General features: G+C 60.3%; 1 protein-coding gene and 12 non-coding genes across 13 annotated transcripts in view; 6 read left to right on the forward strand and 7 right to left on the reverse strand.

Annotated features, from left to right (window-relative positions):
- Positions 1–20,319, reverse strand: part of LOC104054369 (alpha-2,8-sialyltransferase 8E-like) — a 34,506-nt gene that overhangs the window by 5,651 nt on the left and 8,536 nt on the right. The window lies entirely within an intron of this gene.
- Positions 6,804–6,875, reverse strand: TRNAG-UCC (transfer RNA glycine (anticodon UCC)). Its single transcript has one exon. It is a non-coding gene; the product is annotated as a tRNA-Gly (tRNA).
- TRNAQ-CUG (transfer RNA glutamine (anticodon CUG)) lies at positions 7,550–7,621 on the reverse strand. Its single transcript has one exon. It is a non-coding gene; the product is annotated as a tRNA-Gln (tRNA).
- TRNAM-CAU (transfer RNA methionine (anticodon CAU)) lies at positions 7,977–8,048 on the reverse strand. Its single transcript has one exon. It is a non-coding gene; the product is annotated as a tRNA-Met (tRNA).
- Positions 8,784–8,865, reverse strand: TRNAS-AGA (transfer RNA serine (anticodon AGA)). The gene has a single exon. It is a non-coding gene; the product is annotated as a tRNA-Ser (tRNA).
- Positions 11,380–11,451, reverse strand: TRNAQ-CUG (transfer RNA glutamine (anticodon CUG)). Its single transcript has one exon. It is a non-coding gene; the product is annotated as a tRNA-Gln (tRNA).
- Positions 11,684–11,755, reverse strand: TRNAM-CAU (transfer RNA methionine (anticodon CAU)). Its single transcript has one exon. It is a non-coding gene; the product is annotated as a tRNA-Met (tRNA).
- On the forward strand, positions 14,751–14,832 carry TRNAS-AGA (transfer RNA serine (anticodon AGA)). The gene has a single exon. It is a non-coding gene; the product is annotated as a tRNA-Ser (tRNA).
- Positions 15,568–15,639, forward strand: TRNAM-CAU (transfer RNA methionine (anticodon CAU)). The gene has a single exon. It is a non-coding gene; the product is annotated as a tRNA-Met (tRNA).
- Positions 15,995–16,066, forward strand: TRNAQ-CUG (transfer RNA glutamine (anticodon CUG)). The gene has a single exon. It is a non-coding gene; the product is annotated as a tRNA-Gln (tRNA).
- On the forward strand, positions 16,745–16,816 carry TRNAG-UCC (transfer RNA glycine (anticodon UCC)). The gene has a single exon. It is a non-coding gene; the product is annotated as a tRNA-Gly (tRNA).
- TRNAM-CAU (transfer RNA methionine (anticodon CAU)) lies at positions 19,674–19,745 on the forward strand. Its single transcript has one exon. It is a non-coding gene; the product is annotated as a tRNA-Met (tRNA).
- On the forward strand, positions 19,989–20,060 carry TRNAQ-CUG (transfer RNA glutamine (anticodon CUG)). The gene has a single exon. It is a non-coding gene; the product is annotated as a tRNA-Gln (tRNA).

Genomic DNA, 20,319 nt, shown 5'->3' on the forward strand with positions numbered 1-20,319 from the left:
AATCTAAAAATGCCTGCACACAAGTTCCTCATCTCTGTTGGAAGGAAAAGGGCAGGTAAGTTTCCTCCTCATTTGCTTTATTCCTGTGTGCAGCAGGGGCCACGACCAGCCCCAGTGATCCTCAGGTCAGTATCACAGAGCTGCAGTGCATCCTGCTCAACCCAGCTAGGAGCCTTTGTCAGGCTGATAGCCTCGACCGTGACAGGCTCAAGAAGCGAGCCTGTGTGAACAAGTCCAACAAGACCAAGCCTGAGGTCCTGTGCCCGGGGTGGGGCAATCCCCAGTATCAATAGAAACTGGGGGATGAAGGGATTGTGAGCAAACCAGTGGAAAATAACCTGAGGATACCGGTGGGTGAAAAATTGCACATGATCTAGCAATGTGCACTTGCAGCCCAGAAGGACGGTTGTGTGGTGGGCTGCATAAACAGAAGCATGGCAAGCAGGCGGAGGGAATGCGTTCTCTCTGCTCCTGTGAGATCCCACCTGGAGTACTACATCCAGTTCTGGGGTCTCCAGCACATGAAAGAGATAGACCTGTTAGAGGAGGTTCAGAGGAGGGGCTCAAAAATGATCAGAGGGGGGGAATATCTCTCATGTGAGAAAAGGGTGAGAGACTTGGGGTTGCTCAGACTGGAGAAGAGGAGGCACCAGGGAAACCTTATTGCAGCATTTTAATACTTAGAGGGGGCTTGTAAGAAAGATGGAGAAAGATTTTTTAACCAGGGTCTCCAGTGACAAGTCAAGGGGCAATGGTTTTAAACTGAACGACGGTTCATTTCAGATTGGGCGTAAGGAAAAAGCGTTTTACAAAGAGGCTGGTGAGGCACTGGAACAGGTTGCCAAGAGACGTTGTGGGTTGTGGGTTCCGTTTCACTGGAAGCATTCAAGATCAGGTTGGGTGAGGGTATGAGCAACATGATCTGTCTCCCTGCCCATAGCAGAGGATTGGAACTGAATGATCTTTGACAGTCCCTCCCAATCTAAACAATTCTATGATTTCAGGAATCTTTGATTGTATGATACCCACCTGAAACTGGCATTGTTGCATCGCTTTCCGACATTATCTCCATTCCTGCCCTAATGATTCCTCCACAGGAGACATCCTGGAGCAACCCTCTGTGTTCCCACTTCCTTTCCAGGATCGAGAGGACACAATTTCTCCCCTGTCCCTCACTCATCAGAAAGCACACAGAGACAAGTGAGACTGCAGCTTCCAACCCAAACCATCCCATGATTCTATGAGTCTATGAATCTATGATTCTGTGAAGATAGAAACTTGAGATTCATCAAGATCATGGTGCAGTTGCCAGTGGCCTGTTCACCGGGAAAACAACAGCCTTTTCTTGTCAGCATTGCTCAGCTGTGAACTTTGTCTTCCCAAAGCTGGAACCCAACTGATCCAGCCCCAGGCAGAATGAAGGTAATCGGAACACTGTTTCTATTTCTATCAGTCAGGAAATGCCCTTCCTGTTACCCGGTTTTGTTTGGTTTGTGGGTTTTATTGAGCTACTCTTGCTCAGAGTTGCTTGGGTTTTTTTTTTTCTCTCCCATGAAACAGCTCTTTTTGGAGGAGATAAAAGTCTCTTTAAGGCCCTTGGTCTGGTAAGCACTCAAAATCGATAGCTGCTGAAACCCGAAACAAGCAGTGCACTAAGGTTTAGCACTAATTATCACAGAATCACAGAATCACAGAATCACAAGGTTGGAAAGGACCCATTGGATCATCGAGTCCAACCATTCCTAACACTCCCTAAACCATGTCTCTCAGCACTTCATCCACCCGTTCCTTAAACACCTCCGGGGAAGGCGACTCGACCACCTCCCTGGGCAGCTGTTCCAGTACCCAATGACTCTTACTGTGAAGAATTTTTTTCTGATACCCAACCTGAACCTCCCCCGGCGGAGCTTCAGGCCATTCCCTCTTGTCCTGTCCCCTGTCACTTGGGAGAAGAGCCCAGCTCCCTCCTCTCCACAACCTCCTTTCAGGTAGTTGTAGAGAGTAATAAGGTCTCCCCTCAGCCTCCTCTTCTCCAGGATAAACAACCCCAGCTCTCTCAGCCGCTCCTCGTCAGACTTGTTCTCCAGCCCCCTCACCAGCTTTGTTGCTCTTCTCTGTTGCTCCAGAGCCCCAACATCCTTCTTGTGGTGAGGGGTCCAGAACTGAACACAGTATTTGAGGTGCGGTCTCACCAGTGAGACCTCTTATGTAAGAGCCGTTTAGAAAACAGGAATCTCTCGTTCCATTTCCTACCCCAAAACAAGATTAAAGTAGCAATTTCGGTAGAAGAAGAAGGTACAGGATCTAAACCCAGGCAAGCTAAATCTCACGTACCTTTTAGACCAAGAAGGCTCTGAGGCACACCTGCCTGATCCTGAAGCTGGCTTCAAATACCCTCATACCTGGATGATACCGTTTTCCTGGATCTCAAACCCTCAAACAATCTGGACCTGCCCTATCAGGGGGAGGAGAAGTGATGACTTCCTTCTGTTGGAGTGACTCACACATATCTTCAGACTTATAACTATGCTATGAACTGTGAAAAGTTGTCCGACAGTCAGTACTCAGTGCAATTATTTCCAGATCAGAAGCCTTTCTTGGCCTTGTTTTGTAGGTTGTGCATCCTGTGGTACATGAGAAGGCAACTCGTGATAGACTCATGGAATCATAGAATGGTTTGGTTTTCCTCTGCTCCCAGGTCTGGCCCTGACATCGCTGCCCCTGCCCTTGCCTCGTGCACAGAGAATCTCTAAAGCCCTCCTGAGCAATGGCCCCTCTCTGCTCCCTCGGGCCCGACGGCTGCTCCCGGCTGCGGGAACCTGGCCCTGGATCAGCAAAGCACCCAACAACTGACGTGGAGACCCTGGAGTCCAAACCTGGCTCCAAGCAGGCTCAAGCAGAGGAAGATTTCCGTGGCTTTGTCTGGCTGGATGTTGGACATCTCAAAGACGGAGACCGCCTGGGTAACCGCTTCTCTTTTTGACCACACTCTCAGGGCTACTGTGTGTGGCACTCCTGGTTATTTCCACCCCTGCACTTTTCTCCTCTCTCTCTCTCTATTTCTCTGAGGCTTTTCTACATTTCTCTTCACTGCTTCCTTCTTTTTGACCCTCAAGTATCTCTTCAGGGAGCTACACCTGCAACCGGACATGTGAGGCGGCTGGGGTGATCGTTGCTGCCACGGGAGAGGGCAGAGGCTCCATTTTCCTTGCACAGGGGGGGCCAAATCGAGGGATGAGGAGAACAAACCGGCACAATTCTCATGGATGCTGTGCAAAGTGTTTAATGGCAGGAGAGACTGCGGTGGCACAGGACAGGGACAGCGAGGAGCAGAGGGCACAGGGCCAGCCGGGACGAGGACACCCAGCGCGGCTGCCAGCCGTGGCCAAGCTCCTGCGCGGGGTTCCCGTCTCGCCGCCCGCTCCAAAGGGGACGATGCGGCGGCTTCAGCAGTTGAGAGGGCAGCGCAGGCGAGGCAGACACAGCCCTGCGCCCCCCAGAGCAAAGGAGCCCCCAGAGGAGATGGGAACCCCCCCGGCGCTGAGGGAGCTCCCGACGGCAGCCGAGAGAGAGGAGCCCACGGCTGTGCTCTGAGGGAAGGAGGTGAGGATGGGGCCCGGCAGGGTCACCACCACCGGCGACGCCTCGATGGCCACCGTCGAGTCGGCGCAGCGGGCCACGCAGGGCTCACTGCAGCTGCTGGCGAGGGGCGTTGGGCCGCAGGGGCCGCAGGGACGTGGCACACACGCGCTGAAGCAAGACATCTCTGCTGCAGGGAGCCAAAGCTGAAAGACAGAGCAGGCACTGACGCCGGCCTCAATGCCCGCCCACGGTTCTCCTCCTCAGCTCTTCCCACGGGCGCTGTCGCCTTTCAAAGCCCCCCTGTGCCCACGGATTCCATCCCGCTTGAGAGAACCCCTCCTTCCCAGCTCTGCCCACCTCCGCGGACAGGAGGGAACGAGGTGAGGGCCCTCCAAGGCTTCCATTGCCGGGCCAAGCGCAGGCAGCCCAAGGCTCAGCCGCAGCAGCCCCGTGGCAGCAGAGGAGCCGCCGGAGAGATGGAGCGGGCTCAGGCTTACCTCGATCCTTGAGCGAGGGAGGCAAGAGAGGAGGATGCAGAGCCTGCAGCAGCGCGGGCTTTTATGCAGAGTGCCACAACCCTGCGAGGCACAAACATTCCTCCATCCTGAAGCACCTCCACACACGGCGGTGCCGCTTGCCCAGGTCTCAGTGGTGATTCAACCCTCGCCTCTTTCATCTGGGATGTTTCATGTCAAATTCAATCAACCACGAATCATGGGAAGGTATTGGATTGGGGGGAACAAATGCTCCTGGCTGTTTTTCATGGGTGAGGGATGGAGTTGCCCTTTCCATGCATTTGAACCTAAAAAAGGACATTGGTTCAGTCTCCCAGAGCACGTAGGAGTCATCGTTATGTGGAAGAGTTGGGAAAATCCTGAACTGCAGGAACACTGAAAGAAACTGGGGGAGCATTGAAGCATCCATCAAGAGCGAGGCTGGAAACTTTAGGAGGAAGGAGTGGGTGAGCTCTGTTCTCCCTGGGGCGCCTGAGGCTGGGGCACTCTGTCCTCTGATGCTCACCGCAAAATGACTCCTGTTTGCCTGCAGCTCAGGGATTTTCCCAACTCTTCCACATCGTGATGACTCCCAGGAGCTCTGGGAGACTGATCCGATGTTCCTTTGTAGTTTGAAATGCCTGGGATGGGTCACCCCATCCCTCACCCACGAAAAACAGCCAGGAGCCCTTGGCTCCCCGCCCTGCGCCTCTCCTCAAGGGCAGCCGTGCAGGTCTTGGGCCTCTGCGATGAACTTGCTGAGCAAACGAGGTCAGTGGGTGTGGGTCTCCTTCAGAGATGGACCTGGGCATCTCTTTGATCACAAAAAGCAGTGCGTGGTAGAGCCTGATGTGCGTAAGCAAGGTCCTCGTGGCCATCAGTTCTGCCTGCGGGGGACTTCCCTCCAGCCCACAAAGTGCACCCACCAAAAATGTCCCTGCACGCTGTCCCGACACCTTGGAGCTCCTTGGCCTCAGGAAGCTGGGACACATCCATGCCTTTGATGTTCCGTGGTCTGAAAAGGGAGCACAACATCCCAGATGAAAGAGACGAGGACGTAATCAGCAACGAGGCCTCGGCAAGCGGCACCGCCGTGTGTGGAGGTGCTTCAGGATGGAGGAATGTTTGTGCCCCGCAGGGCTCTGGCACTCTGCATAAAAGCCCGCGCTGCTGCAGGCTCTGCATCCTCCTCTCTTGCCTCCCTCGCTCAAGGATCGAGGTAAGCCTGAGCCCGCTCCATCTCTCCGGCGGCTCCTCTGCTGCCACGGGGCTGCTGCGGCTGAGCCTTGGGCTGCCTGCGCTTGGCCCGGCAATGGAAGCCTTGGAGGGCCCTCACCTCGTTCCCTCCTGTCCGCGGAGGTGGGCAGAGCTGGGAAGGAGGGGTTCTCTCAAGCAGGATGGAATCCGTGGGCACAGGGGGGCTTTGAAAGGCGACAGCGCCCGTGGGAAGAGCAGAGGAGGAGAACCGTGGGCGGGCATTGAGGCCGGCGTCAGTGCCTGCTCTGTCTTTCAGCTTTGGCTCCCTGCAGCAGCGATGTCTTGCTTCAGCGCGTGTGTGCCACGTCCGTGCGGCCCCTGCGGCCCAACGCCCCTCGCCAGCAGCTGCAGTGAGCCCTGCGTGGCCCGCTGCGCCGACTCGACGGTGGCCATCGAGGCGTCGCCGGTGGTGGTGACCCTGCCGGGCCCCATCCTCACCTCCTTCCCTCAGAGCACAGCCGTGGGCTCCTCTCTCTCGGCTGCCGTCGGGAGCTCCCTCAGCGCCGGGGGGGTTCCCATCTCCTCTGGGGGCTCCTTTGCTCTGGGGGGCGCAGGGCTGTGTCTGCCTCGCCTGCGCTGCCCTCTCAACTGCTGAAGCCGCCGCATCGTCCCCTTTGGAGCGGGCAGCGAGACGGGAACCCCGCGCAGGAGCTTGGCCACGGCTGGCAGCCGCGCTGGGTGTCCTCGTCCCGGCTGGCCCTGTGCCCTCTGCTCCTCGCTGTCCCTGTCCTGTGCCACCGCAGTCTCTCCTGCCATTAAACACTTTGCGCAGCATCCATGAGAATTGTGCCGGTTTGTTCTCCTCGTCCCTCAGTTTGCTGGGGGCTGTGCAGGTGAGAGCACTGCGCTGTGTTCTCACCCCACCACCAGTTGCAGGTGGAGCTCCCTGAACTGACCCCAGAGTCTCCCCTTCAGCCCAGCAGGCGAGAGAAGGGCCAAAAAGCCTCAGAGCGGTGGAGTGGGACCCCCCAGACAACCCCGCTGCCCCCAAAGGTTTTTCACTGTCACCACAGCAAAGGACGTTGACGCTTTTGCTTGAAGCAGCCCTGGGATCAGACACTGGAGAAGCTTCTCCCCATCAGGCAGAGTCGCGTTCCGAGAAACTCCGCTCCTTCCCCACAGCTGAAGCTGCAGGAGAAGCCGCGGTGTCTCGGTTCTCGTGTGCCAGGAACGCTGTCGCGCTCCGTCCCTGTGACGCTCAGGGTCCCTGCGGTGCTGCTCCCTGGGCAGGACGCCCAGCTGGTGGCTCTCGGTCTCCTCCTCTCCGTGCCGCGGCAGATGGCTTTTCTTGCAGCCGAGCCCAGCGGCAGGTGTGGCTCCGGGCCAGGCCCAAACGCCCTCTCTCGTGGCTCCGGTGCCAACAGCACGAGGAGGAGCCCGTCCAGGAGCTCCCTCGGCAGAAGGAGACTCAGCCGGGTGTCCTGCGGGGCCCCGGCCGATGCTCCGGGAGCGCTGCAAGAAAAGCCTGGCTGCGTTGGCCGGGAATCAAACCCGGGTCAACTGCTTGGAAGGCAGCTATGCTCACCACTATACCACCAACACATGGGGCACGCAGCACTCCTGCGCCTCCAGCCCCTGCTCGCCACCGGCGTGTTGGCTCCTTCCCATCGGACTCTCAGCAGTGCCGCTCAGACTTGGGCAGTTTGTTCTCCTCCCTCTCCCTGACCCCTGCTCTGCAGGGAAGAGGACAACCTGCCCTCTCGGAAGGGCCCCTGACACCCGGGGAGCCTCTCCTTGAACTGCTTCCAGATCAATGAACATGGACTAGCAGGGAAGGGAAAGGCAGCAACGCCTCCCAGGGATGGATGGAACAAACAGACACGGATAGGGGTGCAAACACGACGAACGCTGCAACCTGTGACCTTGCTTTACTGGGCAGGTGCTGAGACATCGGCAGTGGGTGCCCACGGAGTTGTCAGCGTTGCCGTCCTTGGAGATGGCCAACATCCAGGAAATCAGGGCCCGGAAGAGCCTCCTCTCCCTGAGCCTGGATCCCCCGTCCAGGAGCAGCCGTCAGGCTCGGGGGAGCCAGGAGGGCGTGGGGGCAGCGCTCGGGAAAGCAGCGGAGGTGTGGAGGGCACAGGGCAGGGGCAGCGATGCCAGGGCCGGGGCACAGGGAGGGAAGGAAGCTGGCAAAGCATTGAAGCACCCAGCAAGAGCGAGGCTGGAAAAGAGTGAGCAGGCTGAGGAAAGCCCTGGGGGAGCCAAAAGGGCAAAGGTCCCACTGAGATTTGAACTCAGATCGCTGGATTCAGAGTCCAGAGTGCTCACCTTTACACCATGGGACCTCCTGCACAAGTGCCCTCTGCCCCCTCTGCACACCACACCTCACCAGACACAGCACCAGGGGACCACGAGAGAAAGCAGGCGCTGACGCTGAGTCGCGGCAAGAGCTGGCGGAGGGCCCCAGAGCAGCTTGCCATGAGCTGCAGAGTGCGCGGCCCAACGCGAGGGAGCGTGCAGACCAGGGAAAGCTGCCCTGGTTCTGCTCTCCAAGTGCGGCCCAACAAGGGTCGCAGAGCCCCCGGGGCGAGGCTCAAGCCCTAAAAAGTGAGCGCCTGTGCCAAGGCGGTGCTGTGCGCTGTGTTCCTCGGAGTGTCCTGTGCTGGCGGCCGTGGTGTGAGGACGAGGCAAAAAAGGCGTTAGCAGAGGATGGTTTTGATCCATCGACCTCTGGGTTATGGGCCCAGCACGCTTCCGCTGCGCCACTCTGCTCCCCCGGCCCCCCCGGCCCCCCCCAGCCCTGCCGCACGCTCCCCGCCTCTCACAGCACCCGCGCTCACCTCTCGCCTCCCACCCTTCCCCTGCCCTGACAACACCACCACCGACACAAACCCAGCAACGCACAACCCCGCTGCGTGGCAAGGGAAGGGTCTTGTTCCTCCTTCTCCCACCTCTCCTGCCCATCGCCTGCAACATCTCAGTCCCAGCACAGGTCTTCTCTTCACCCTCAGCCACCGGGGCCACGTGCGCACGGCGGCGCCTCTCCCGCAGCGCAGCCCACGCTGGCCCCTTCTCTTGTTGCTGCCCCACACCCATCTGCCTCACGTGCTGAGCCCTGACAAGATCTCAGGGCCACCAGGGCTCTGCCCTTCTGGGCTCGCAAGGAGGGCCGTGGGCTGAGGGCTCTCCCTGGGGCTGAGCCGCTGGCGTTTCGGCACAGGGAGCTCAGCAGGTGGGATGTGCTGCTGGGGAAGCAGGCGAGACTGAGAGCTGCTCAGCGCCAACACCGGACCTCTCCCCGTGGCTAAGATCTTCTCAAGCGCCAGACCATTCCCTTCCGCGCTCGCCTGCCATGGGCACCGGGAGCCGCTTTCCCGTGCCTCAGGCATTTCTGGAGGGAGGCAAGAACAAAGGGTTTGTGGGTGCGGGGGCACCAGGGGCCGCGTGGAGCCCAGTGCTGCCCTGGCCGGGGAGGTGCTGCCAGGCAGCCCAAAAGGGACTGTGCTGCGTAGTTGGCAGGATTCGAACCTGCGCGGGGAAACCCCAATGGATTTCTAGTCCATCGCCTTCACCACTCGGCCACAACTACCTGAGGGCCCTCCCTGCCCTGCCCCCTACGGCGCCCCATGAGCGGAGCCGACGGTCGCTGTGGGTCCCTTGGGCGCCGCCAGGGAGCCTCGGCTCGGCCTCGCCACGCACTGCCCGTGCCGGGCGCTGCTGCTTCTGCTGCGGGGCTCTGCGGGGGCTGCAGCCCTCCAAAGCCGCCCTTCTGCAGCCTCTTGCGCATCTCCAGCCTTCAACAAAGGGCTTCTCCAGAGCAGGGCTTTCTTGACACTCCTCAAGCCCAACAAACACCCTCTCTCTCCACTCTTTATCCTCAACAAAGCTGCTCCTTGGAAAGCATCTCCGGGGGTCACCGAGTGCCTCCTCCTCTGCCAAGGGGCAGCTTCACCCCAGCCAAATGCTGCTTTGTCCCCTCTGGCCACGAAATACCTCAGGACAGAAACTCACAGCCCCTCGGCACCCGGGTCCCGTGCTGACTGACACTCAGCGTCATCGCTTTTCATCCTTTTTGGCTGAGAACGGAAATGGGGACACAGAGCCCCTGGAGATGCCCCTTTCCCACTCCTCACAAGCATCAAAATAAGAACCTGAGGCATAACGTTCACTTTCTGTGGCGTTTTGGGGGGTGAGCGTTGTCTGTAGGAGGCAGGGCTCTTGCGGGAGGGTTTCTTGCTCCCGAGGGAAGGACTGCGTGCAGCAAAGGGCTGTGCAGAAAGGCCTTTGCTCTGGCGTCCACATTAAATGGGTCGAACACACGGCTCCAGACGGTGACACCTCAGGGATGCCCACTGCTCCCTCTCCCATCATCAGCTCGGTTGTTTCACCAGTGAAAGAGAGAAGTGCTAGGGCTGGTTTTCTTGTGAAGTTTCTGAAGAAGCTTTGAGAGGACTGAGAAGTGAAACTAAAAGATCTGTATTGGTATTCCTGTCTGAAAAATCAGTTGAAAAGTCTGCCTTGGAAGCTGATTCCCATCTTTTACCAAACTCACAGTAAAGGAGGGTCAGTGTGAGTGACATTTCTTCTGTTTCTCCCTCTGGTCATTGCTTCTTGACCGCTCCCTGTGCACGGGAGACAAGAGGATGGCTCCCTCTCCTCTACCCCAGGCACCCACTCTCCAGCACCCGCAGCCTACCCTTCCCCAGGCCCGGGATGTCCTCCCTCAAGGAGAAGAAAGCTCAGACAGAGGCCAGGTGCTCCGTGTTGGGAGAGGAGAACAAACCAGCACAATTCTCATGGATGCTGCGCAAAGTGTTTAATGGCAGGAGAGACTGCGGTGGCACAGGACAGGGACAGCGAGGAGCAGAGGGCACAGGCCCAGCCGGGACGAGGACACCCAGCGCGGCTGCCAGCCGAGGCCAAGCTCCTGCGCGGGGTTCCCGTCTCGCCGCCCGCTCCAAAGGGGACGATGCGGCGGCTTCAGCAGTTGAGAGGGCAGCGCAGGCGAGGCAGACACAGCCCTGCGCCCCCCAGAGCAAAGGAGCCCCCAGAGGAGATGGGAACCCCCCCGGCGCTGAGGGAGCTCCCGACGGCAGCCGAGAGAGAGGAGCCCACGGCTGTGCTCTGAGGGAAGGAGGTGAGGATGGGGCCCGGCAGGGTCACCACCACCGGCGACGCCTCGATGGCCACCGTCGAGTCGGCGCAGCGGGCCACGCAGGGCTCACTGCAGCTGCTGGCGAGGGGCGTTGGGCCGCAGGGGCCGCAGGGACGTGGCACACACGCGCTGAAGCAAGACATCTCTGCTGCAGGGAGCCAAAGCTGAAAGACAGAGCAGGCACTGACGCCGGCCTCAATGCCCGCCCACGGTTCTCCTCCTCAGCTCTTCCCACGGGCGCTGTCGCCTTTCAAAGCCCCCCTGTGCCCACGGATTCCATCCCGCTTGAGAGAACCCCTCCTTCCCAGCTCTGCCCACCTCCGCGGACAGGAGGGAACGAGGTGAGGGCCCTCCAAGGCTTCCATTGCCGGGCCAAGCGCAGGCAGCCCAAGGCTCAGCCGCAGCAGCCCCGTGGCAGCAGAGGAGCCGCCGGAGAGATGGAGCGGGCTCAGGCTTACCTCGATCCTTGAGCGAGGGAGGCAAGAGAGGAGGATGCAGAGCCTGCAGCAGCGCGGGCTTTTATGCAGAGTGCCAGAGCCCTGCGGGGCACAAACATTCCTCCATCCTGAAGCACCTCCACACACGGGGGTGCCGCTTGCCCAGGTCTCAGTAGTGATTCAACCTTCGCCTCTTTCATCTGGGATGTTTCATGTCAAATTCAAGCAACATCGAATCATGGGATGGTATTGGATTGGGGGGAACAAATGCTCCTGGCTGTTTTTCATGGGTGAGGGATGGAGTTGCCCTTTCCATGCATTTGAACCTAAAAAAAGACATTGGTTCAGTCTCCCAGAGCACGTAGGAGTCATCGTTATGTGGAAGAGTTGGGAAAATCCTGAACTGCAGGAACACTGAAGGAAAGTGGGGGAGCATTGAAGCACCCAGCAAGAGCGAGGCTGGAAAAGAGTGAGCAGGCTGAGGAAAGCCCTGGGGGAGCCAAAAGGGCAAAGGTCCCACTGAGATTTGAACTCAGATCGCTGGATTCAGAGTCCAGAGTGCTCACCTTTACACCATGGGACCTCCTGCACATCTGCCCTCTGCACACCACACCTCACCGGACGCTCTTGCATCCCCATCACCAATACTCTGCTCCCGCGGATGCCGACCGCTCTCTGCTCACAAGGACTGCCTCGCAGGCCCTCTCCCAACACATACCCCTCCGAGTCCCTGTGCCAAAGCGGTGCTCTGCGCTGTGTTCCTCGGAGTGTCCTGTGCTGGTGGCCGTGGTGTGAGGACGAGGCAAAAAAGGCATTAGCAGAGGATGGTTTCGATCCATCGACCTCTGGGTTATGGGCCCAGCACGCTTCCGCTGCGCCACTCTGCTCCCCCGGCCCCCCCGGCCCCCCCCAGCCCTGCCGCACGCTCCCCGCCTCTCACAGCACCAGCGCTCACCTCTCACCTCCCACCCTTCCCCTGCCCTGACAACACCACCACCGACACAAACCCAGCAACGCACAACCCCGCTGGACAGGCGGCACAGGCTCCCACCTCTCCTCACCAGCACCTCCAAGGGGAATTTCTCTTGCACTACTCCACTGGGGAAAGGGAAGGGCATAGAAAAGTGGGCAGCCTTGTGGTGTCCTTACACAGACCTCTTGAAAACCTTCCTTCAACCCAATTGAGAAGCATGCCAAGAATAAAGCTGCTCCAGATAAGACCCTTTATGACACAGTTGTTTCCTCGTGAACATGACTTGTGATTGTTGCGTGATGGAAGCCTCGTCTCCATGGAGCAGGATGTCATCCCAGCGAATCTCCAGAAGCTCCTGCCAACCTTCATCGCGCTGGGTGGGCTGAAGGCCGCAGCAGCAGCAGCAGCAGCAGCAGCATGCAATTCCACAGCAGCACCGGTTGATGCAAGAGTGCTGGCAAAATGGGTGAAAAAGCCCTTGAAGAAAGGAGAACTGTGGGAGGAAGGAGTGGGTGAGCTCTGTTCTCCCTGGGGCGCCTGAGGCTGGGGCACTCTGTCCTCTGATGCTCACCGCAAAATGACTCCTGTTTGCCTGCAGCTCAGGGATTTTCCCAACTCTTCCACATCGTGATGACTCCCAGGAGCTCTGGGAGACTGATCCGATGTTCCTTTGTAGTTTGAAATGCCTGGGATGGGTCACCTCATCCCTCACCCACGAAAAACAGCCAGGAGCCCTTGGCTCCCTGCCCTGCGCCTCTCCTCAAGGGCAGCCGTGCAGGTCTTGGGCCTCTGCGATGAACTTGCTGAGCAAACGAGGTCAGTGGGTGTGGGTCTCCTTCAGAGATGGACCTGGGCATCTCTTTGATCACAAAAAGCAGTGCGTGGTACAGCCTGATGTGCGTAAGCAAGGTCCTCGTGGCCATCAGTTCTGCCCGCGGGGGACTTCCCTCCAGCCCACAAAGTGCACCCACCAAAAATGTCCCTGCACGCTGGCCCGACACCTTGGGGCTCCTTGGCCTCAGGAAGCTGGGACACATCCATGCCTTTGATGTTCCGTGGTCTGAAAAGGGAGCACAACATCCCAGATGAAAGAGACGAGGACGTAATCAGCAACGAGGCCTCGGCAAGCGGCACCGCCGTGTGTGGAGGTGCTTCAGGATGGAGGAATGTTTGTGCCCCGCAGGGCTCTGGCACTCTGCATAAAAGCCCGCGCTGCTGCAGGCTCTGCATCCTCCTCTCTTGCCTCCCTCGCTCAAGGATCGAGGTAAGCCTGAGCCCGCTCCATCTCTCCGGCGGCTCCTCTGCTGCCACGGGGCTGCTGCGGCTGAGCCTTGGGCTGCCTGCGCTTGGCCCGGCAATGGAAGCCTTGGAGGGCCCTCACCTCGTTCCCTCCTGTCCGCGGAGGTGGGCAGAGCTGGGAAGGAGGGGTTCTCTCAAGCGGGATGGAATCCGTGGGCACAGGGGGGCTTTGAAAGGCGACAGCGCCCGTGGGAAGAGCTGAGGAGGAGAACCGTGGGCGGGCATTGAGGCCGGCGTCAGTGCCTGCTCTGTCTTTCAGCTTTGGCTCCCTGCAGCAGAGATGTCTTGCTTCAGCGCGTGTGTGCCACGTCCCTGCGGCCCCTGCGGCCCAACGCCCCTCGCCAGCAGCTGCAGTGAGCCCTGCGTGGCCCGCTGCGCCGACTCGACGGTGGCCATCGAGGCGTCGCCGGTGGTGGTGACCCTGCCGGGCCCCATCCTCACCTCCTTCCCTCAGAGCACAGCCGTGGGCTCCTCTCTCTCGGCTGCCGTCGGGAGCTCCCTCAGCGCCGGGGGGGTTCCCATCTCCTCTGGGGGCTCCTTTGCTCTGGGGGGCGCAGGGCTGTGTCTGCCTCGCCTGCGCTGCCCTCTCAACTGCTGAAGCCGCCGCATCGTCCCCTTTGGAGCGAGACGGGAACCCCGCGCAGGAGCTTGGCCACGGCTGGCAGCCGCGCTGGGTGTCCTCGTCCCGGCTGGCCCTGTGCCCTCTGCTCCTCGCTGTCCCTGTCCTGTGCCACCGCAGTCTCTCCTGCCATTAAACACTTTGCGCAGCATCCATGAGAATTGTGCTGGTTTGTTCTCCTCTCCCAACACGGAGCACCTGGCCTCTGTCTGAGCTTTCTTCTCCTTGAGGGAGGACATCCCGGGCCTGGGGAAGGGAAGGCTGCGGGTGCTGGAGAGTGGGTGCCTGGGGTAGAGGAGAGGGAGCCATCCTCTTGTCTCCAGTGCACAGGGAGTGGTCAAGAAGCAATGACCTTCCCACAAGAGCCCTGTTCCCTACAGACAATGCTCACCCCCCATAATGCCACAGAAAGTGAACGTTATGCCTCAGGTTCTTATTTTGATGCTTGTGAGGAGTGAGAAAGGGGCATCTCCAGGGGCTCCGTGTCCCCGTTTCCGTTCTCGGCCAAAAAGGATGAAAAGCGATGACGCTGAGGGTCAGTCAGCACAGGACCCGGGTGCTGAGGGGCTGTGAGTTTCTGTCCTGAGGTATTTCGTGGCCAGAGAGGACAAAGCAGCATTTGGCTGGGGTGAAGCTGCCCCTTGCCACAGGAGGAGGCACTCCGTGACCCCCGGAGATGCTTTCCAAGGAGCAGCTTTGTTGAGGATAAAGTGCGGAGAGAGAGGGTGTTTGTTGGGCTTGAGGAGTGTCAAGAAAGCCCTGCTCTGGAGAAGCCCTTTGTTGAAGGCTGGAGATGCGCAAGAGGCTGCAGAAGGGCGGCTTTGGAGGGCTGCAGCCCCCACAGAGCCCCGCAGCAGAAGCAGCAGCGCCCGGCACGGGCAGTGCGTGGCGAGGCCGAGCCGAGGCTCCCTGGCGGCGCCCAAGGGACCCACAGCGACCGTCGGCTCCGCTCATGGGGCGCCGTGGGGGGCAGGGCAGGGAGGGCCCTCAGGTAGTTGTGGCCGAGTGGTGAAGGCGATGGACTAGAAATCCATTGGGGTTTCCCCGCGCAGGTTCGAATCCTGCCAACTACGCAGCACAGTCCCTTTTGGGCTGCCTGGCAGCACCTCCCCGGCCAGGGCAGCACTGGGCTCCACGCGGCCCCTGGTGCCCCCGCACCCACAAACCCTTTGTTCTTGCCTCCCTCCAGAAATGCCTGAGGCACGGGAAAGCGGCTCCCGGTGCCCATGGCAGGCGAGCGGGGAAGGGAATGGTCTGGCGCTTGAGAAGATCTCAGCCACGGGGAGAGGTCCGGTGTTGGCGCTGAGCAGATCTCAGTCTCGCCTGCTTCCCCAGCAGCACATCCCACCTGCTGAGCTCCCTGTGCCGAAACGCCGGCGGCTCAGCCCCAGGGAGAGCCCTCAGCCCACGGCCCTCCTTGCGAGCCCAGAAGGGCAGAGCCCTGGTGGCCCTGAGATCTTGTCAGGGCTCAGCACGTGAGGCAGATGGGTGTGGGGCAGCAACAAGAGAAGGGGCCAGCGTGGGCTGCGCTGCGGGAGAGGCGCCGCCGTGCGCACGTGGCCCCGGTGGCTGAGGGTGAAGAGAAGACCTGTGCTGGGACTGAGATGTTGCAGGCGATGGGCAGGAGAGGTGGGAGAAGGAGGAACAAGACCCTTCCCTTGCCACGCAGCGGGGTTGTGCGTTGCTGGGTTTGTGTCGGTGGTGGTGTTGTCAGGGCAGGGGAAGGGTGGGAGGCGAGAGGTGAGCGCTGGTGCTGTGAGAGGCGGGGAGCGTGCGGCAGGGCTGGGGGGGGCCGGGGGGGCCGGGGGAGTAGAGTGGCGCAGTGGAAGCGTGCTGGGCCCATAACCCAGAGGTCGATGGATCGAAACCATCCTCTGCTAATGCCTTTTTTGCCTCGTCCTCACACCACGGCCGCCAGCACAGGACACTCCGAGGAACACAGCGCACAGCACCGCCTTGGCACAGGCGCTCACTTTTTAGGGCTTGAGCCTCGCCCCAGGGGCTCTGCGACCCTTGTTGGGCCGCACTTGGAGAGCAGAACCAGGGCAGCTTTCCCTGGTCTGCACGCTCCCTCACGTTGGACCGCGCTCTCTGCAGCTCATGGCAAGCTGCTCCGGGGCCCTCCGCCAGCTCTTGCCGCGACTCAGCGTCAGCGCCTGCTTTCTCTCGTGGTCCCCTGGTGCTGCGTCCGGTGAGGTGTGGTGTGCAGAGGGGGCAGAGGGCAGACATGCAGGAGGTCCCATGGTGTAAAGGTGAGCACTCTGGACTCTGAATCCAGCGATCTGAGTTCAAATCTCAGTGGGACCTTTGCCCTTTTGGCTCCCCCAGGGCTTTCCTCAGCCTGCTCACTCTTTTCCAGCCTCGCTCTTGCTGGGTGCTTCAATGCTTTGCCAGCTTCCTTCCCTCCCTGTGCCCCGGCCCTGGCATCGCTGCCCCTGCCCTGTGCCCTCCACACCTCCGCTGCTTTCCCGAGTGCTGCCCCCACGCCCTCCTGGCTCCCCCCAGCTTGACGGCTGCTCCTGGACGGGGGATCCAGGCTCAGGGAGAGGAGGCTCTTCCGGGCCCTGATATCCTGGATGTTGGCCATCTCCAAGGACGGCAACGTGACAACTCCGTGGGCACCCACTGCCGATGTCTCAGCACCCGCCCAGTAAAGCAAGGTCACAGGTTGCAGCGTTCGTCGTGTTTGCACCCCTGTCCGTGTCTGTTTGTTCCATCCATCCCTGGGAGGCGTTGCTGCCTTTCCCTTCCCTTCCCTGCTGGTCCATGTTCGTTGATCTGGAAGCAGTTCAAGGAGAGGCTCCCTGGGTGTCAGGGGCCCTTCCGAGAGGGCAGGTTGTCCTCTTCCCTGCAGAGCAGGGGTCAGGGAGAGGGAGGAGAACAAACTGCCCAAGTCTGAGCGGCACTGCTGAGAGTCCAATGGGAAGGAGCCAACACGCCGGTGGCGAGCAGGGGCTGGAGGCGCAGGAGTGCCGCGTGCCCCATGCGTTGGTGGTATAGTGGTGAGCATAGCTGCCTTCCAAGCAGTTGACCCGGGTTCGATTCCCGGCCAACGCAGCCAGGCTTTTCTTGCAGCGCTCCCGGAGCATCGGCCGGGGCCCCGCAGGACACCCGGCTGAGTCTCCTTCTGCCGAGGGAGCTCCTGGACGGGCTCCTCCTCGTGCTGTTGGCACCGGAGCCACGAGAGAGGGCGTTTGGGCCTGGCCCGGAGCCACACCTGCCGCTGGGCTCGGCTGCAAGAAAAGCCACCTGCCGCGGCACGGAGAGGAGGAGACCGAGAGCCACCAGCTGGGCGCCCTGCCCAGGGAGCAGCACCGCAGGGACCCTGAGCGTCACAGGGACGGAGCGCGACAGCGTTCCTGGCACACGAGAACCGAGACACCGCGGCTTCTCCTGCAGCTTCAGCTGTGGGGAAGGAGCGGAGTTTCTCACGCGACTCTGCCTGATGGGGAGAAGCTTCTCCAGTGTCTGATCCCAGGGCTGCTTAAAGCAAAAGCGTCAACGTCCTTTGCTGTGGTGACAGTGACAAACCTTTGGGGGCAGCGGGGTTGTCTGGGGGGTCCCACTCCACCGCTCTGAGGCTTTTTGGCCCTTCTCTCGCCTGCTGGGCTGAAGGGGAGACTCTGGGGTCAGTTCAGGGAGCTCCACCTGCAACTGGTGGTGGGGTGAGAACACAGCGCAGTGCTCTGACCTGCACAGCCCCCAGCAAACTGAGGGAGGAGGAGAACAAACCGGCACAATTCTCATGGATGCTGCGCAAAGTGTTTAATGGCAGGAGAGACTGCGGTGGCACAGGACAGGGACAGCGAGGAGCAGAGGGCACAGGGCCAGCCGGGACGAGGACACCCAGCGCGGCTGCCAGCCGTGGCCAAGCTCCTGCGCGGGGTTCCCGTCTCGCCGCCCGCTCCAAAGGGGACGATGCGGCGGCTTCAGCAGTTGAGAGGGCAGCGCAGGCGAGGCAGACACAGCCCTGCGCCCCCCAGAGCAAAGGAGCCCCCAGAGGAGATGGGAACCCCCCCGGCGCTGAGGGAGCTCCCGACGGCAGCCGAGAGAGAGGAGCCCACGGCTGTGCTCTGAGGGAAGGAGGTGAGGATGGGGCCCGGCAGGGTCACCACCACCGGCGACGCCTCGATGGCCACCGTCGAGTCGGCGCAGCGGGCCACGCAGGGCTCACTGCAGCTGCTGGCGAGGGGCGTTGGGCCGCAGGGGCCGCACGGACGTGGCACACACGCGCTGAAGCAAGACATCTCTGCTGCAGGGAGCCAAAGCTGAAAGACAGAGCAGGCACTGACGCCGGCCTCAATGCCCGCCCACGGTTCTCCTCCTCAGCTCTTCCCACGGGCGCTGTCGCCTTTCAAAGCCCCCCTGTGCCCACGGATTCCATCCCGCTTGAGAGAACCCCTCCTTCCCAGCTCTGCCCACCTCCGCGGACAGGAGGGAACGAGGTGAGGGCCCTCCAAGGCTTCCATTGCCGGGCCAAGCGCAGGCAGCCCAAGGCTCAGCCGCAGCAGCCCCGTGGCAGCAGAGGAGCCGCCGGAGAGATGGAGCGGGCTCAGGCTTACCTCGATCCTTGAGCGAGGGAGGCAAGAGAGGAGGATGCAGAGCCTGCAGCAGCGCGGGCTTTTATGCAGAGTGCCAGAGCCCTGCGGGGCACAAACATTCCTCCATCCTGAAGCACCTCCACACACGGCGGTGCCGCTTGCCGAGGCCTCGTTGCTGATTACGTCCTCGTCTCTTTCATCTGGGATGTTGTGCTCCCTTTTCAGACCACGGAACATCAAAGGCATGGATGTGTCCCAGCTTCCTGAGGCCAAGGAGCCCCAAGGTGTCGGGCCAGCGTGCAGGGACATTTTTGGAGGGTGCACTTTGTGGGCTGGAGGGAAGTCCCCCGCGGGCAGAACTGATGGCCACGAGGACCTTGCTTACGCACATCAGGCTCTACCACGCACTGCTTTTTGTGATCAAAGAGATGCCCAGGTCCATCTCTGAAGGAGACCCACACCCACTGACCTCGTTTGCTCAGCAAGTTCATCGCAGAGGCCCAAGACCTGCACGGCTGCCCTTGAGGAGAGGCGCAGGGCGGGGAGCCAAGGGCTCCTGGCTGTTTTTCGTGGGTGAGGGATGGGGTGACCCATCCCAGGCATTTCAAACTACAAAGGAACATCGGATCAGTCTCCCAGAGCTCCTGGGAGTCATCACGATGTGGAAGAGTTGGGAAAATCCCTGAGCTGCAGGCAAACAGGAGTCATTTTGCGGTGAGCATCAGAGGACAGAGTGCCCCAGCCTCAGGCGCCCCAGGGAGAACAGAGCTCACCCACTCCTTCCTCCCAAAGTTCTCCTTTCTTCAAGGGCTTTTTCACCCATTTTGCCAGCACTCTTGGATCAACCGGTGCTTCTGTGGAATTGCATGCTGCTGCTGCCTCTGCTGCTGCTGCTGCGGCCTTCAGCCCACCCAGCGCGATGAAGGTTGGCAGGAGCTTCTGGAGATTCGCTGGGATGACATCCTGCTCCATGGAGACGAGGCTTCCATCACGCAACAATCACAAGTCATGTTCACGAGGAAACAACTGTGTCATAAAGGGTCTTATCCGGAGCGGCTTTATTCTTGGCGTGCTTCTTAATTGGGTTGAAGGAAGGTTTTCAAGAGGTCTGTGTAAGGACACCACAAGGCTGCCCACTTTTCTACGCCCTTCCCTTTCCCCAGTGGAGTAGTGCAAGAGAAATTCCCCTTGGAGGTGCTGGTGAGGAGAGGTGGGAGCCTGTGCCGCCTGTCCAGTGGGGTTGTGCGTTGCTGGGTTTGTGTCGGTGGTGGTGTTGTCAGGGCAGGGGGAGGGTGGGAGGCGAGAGGTGAGCGCTGGTGCTGTGAGAGGCGGGGAGCGTGCGGCAGGGCTGGGGGGGCCGGGGGGGCCAGGGGAGCAGAGTGGCGCAGCGGAAGCGTGCTGGGCCCATAACCCAGAGGTCGATGGATCGAAACCATCCTCTGCTAATGCCTTTTTTGCCTCATCCTCACACCACGGCCGCCAGCACAGGACACTCCGAGGAACACAGCGCACAGCACCGCTTTGGCACAGGGACTCGGAGGGGTATGTGTTGGGAGAGGGCTGCGAGGCAGTCCTTGTGAGCAGAGAGCGGTCGGCATCCGCGGGAGCAGAGTATTGTTGGTGATGGGGATGCAGGAGCGTCCGGTGAGGTGTGGTGTGCAGAGGGGGCAGAGGGCAGACGTGCAGGAGGTCCCATGGTGTAAAGGTGAGCACTCTGGACTCTGAATCCAGCGATCTGAGTTCAAATCTCAGTGGGACCTTTGCCCTTTTGGCTCCCCCACAGCTTTCCTCAGCCTGCTCACTCTTTTCCAGCCTCGCTCTTGATGGATGCTTCAATGCTCCCCCACTTTCCTTCAGTGTTCCTGCAGTTCAGGATTTTCCCAACTCTTCCACATCGTGATGACTCCTACGAGCTCTGGGACACTGAACCAATGTCTTTTTTTAGGTTCAAATGCATGGAAAGGGCAACTCCATCCCTCACCCATGAAAAACAGCCAGGAGCATTTGTTCCCCCCAATC

The sequence above is a fragment of the Cuculus canorus genome, chromosome 12, assembly GCF_017976375.1.
Source record: "Cuculus canorus isolate bCucCan1 chromosome 12, bCucCan1.pri, whole genome shotgun sequence".
In the NCBI taxonomy this organism is placed as follows: Eukaryota; Metazoa; Chordata; class Aves; order Cuculiformes; family Cuculidae; genus Cuculus; species Cuculus canorus.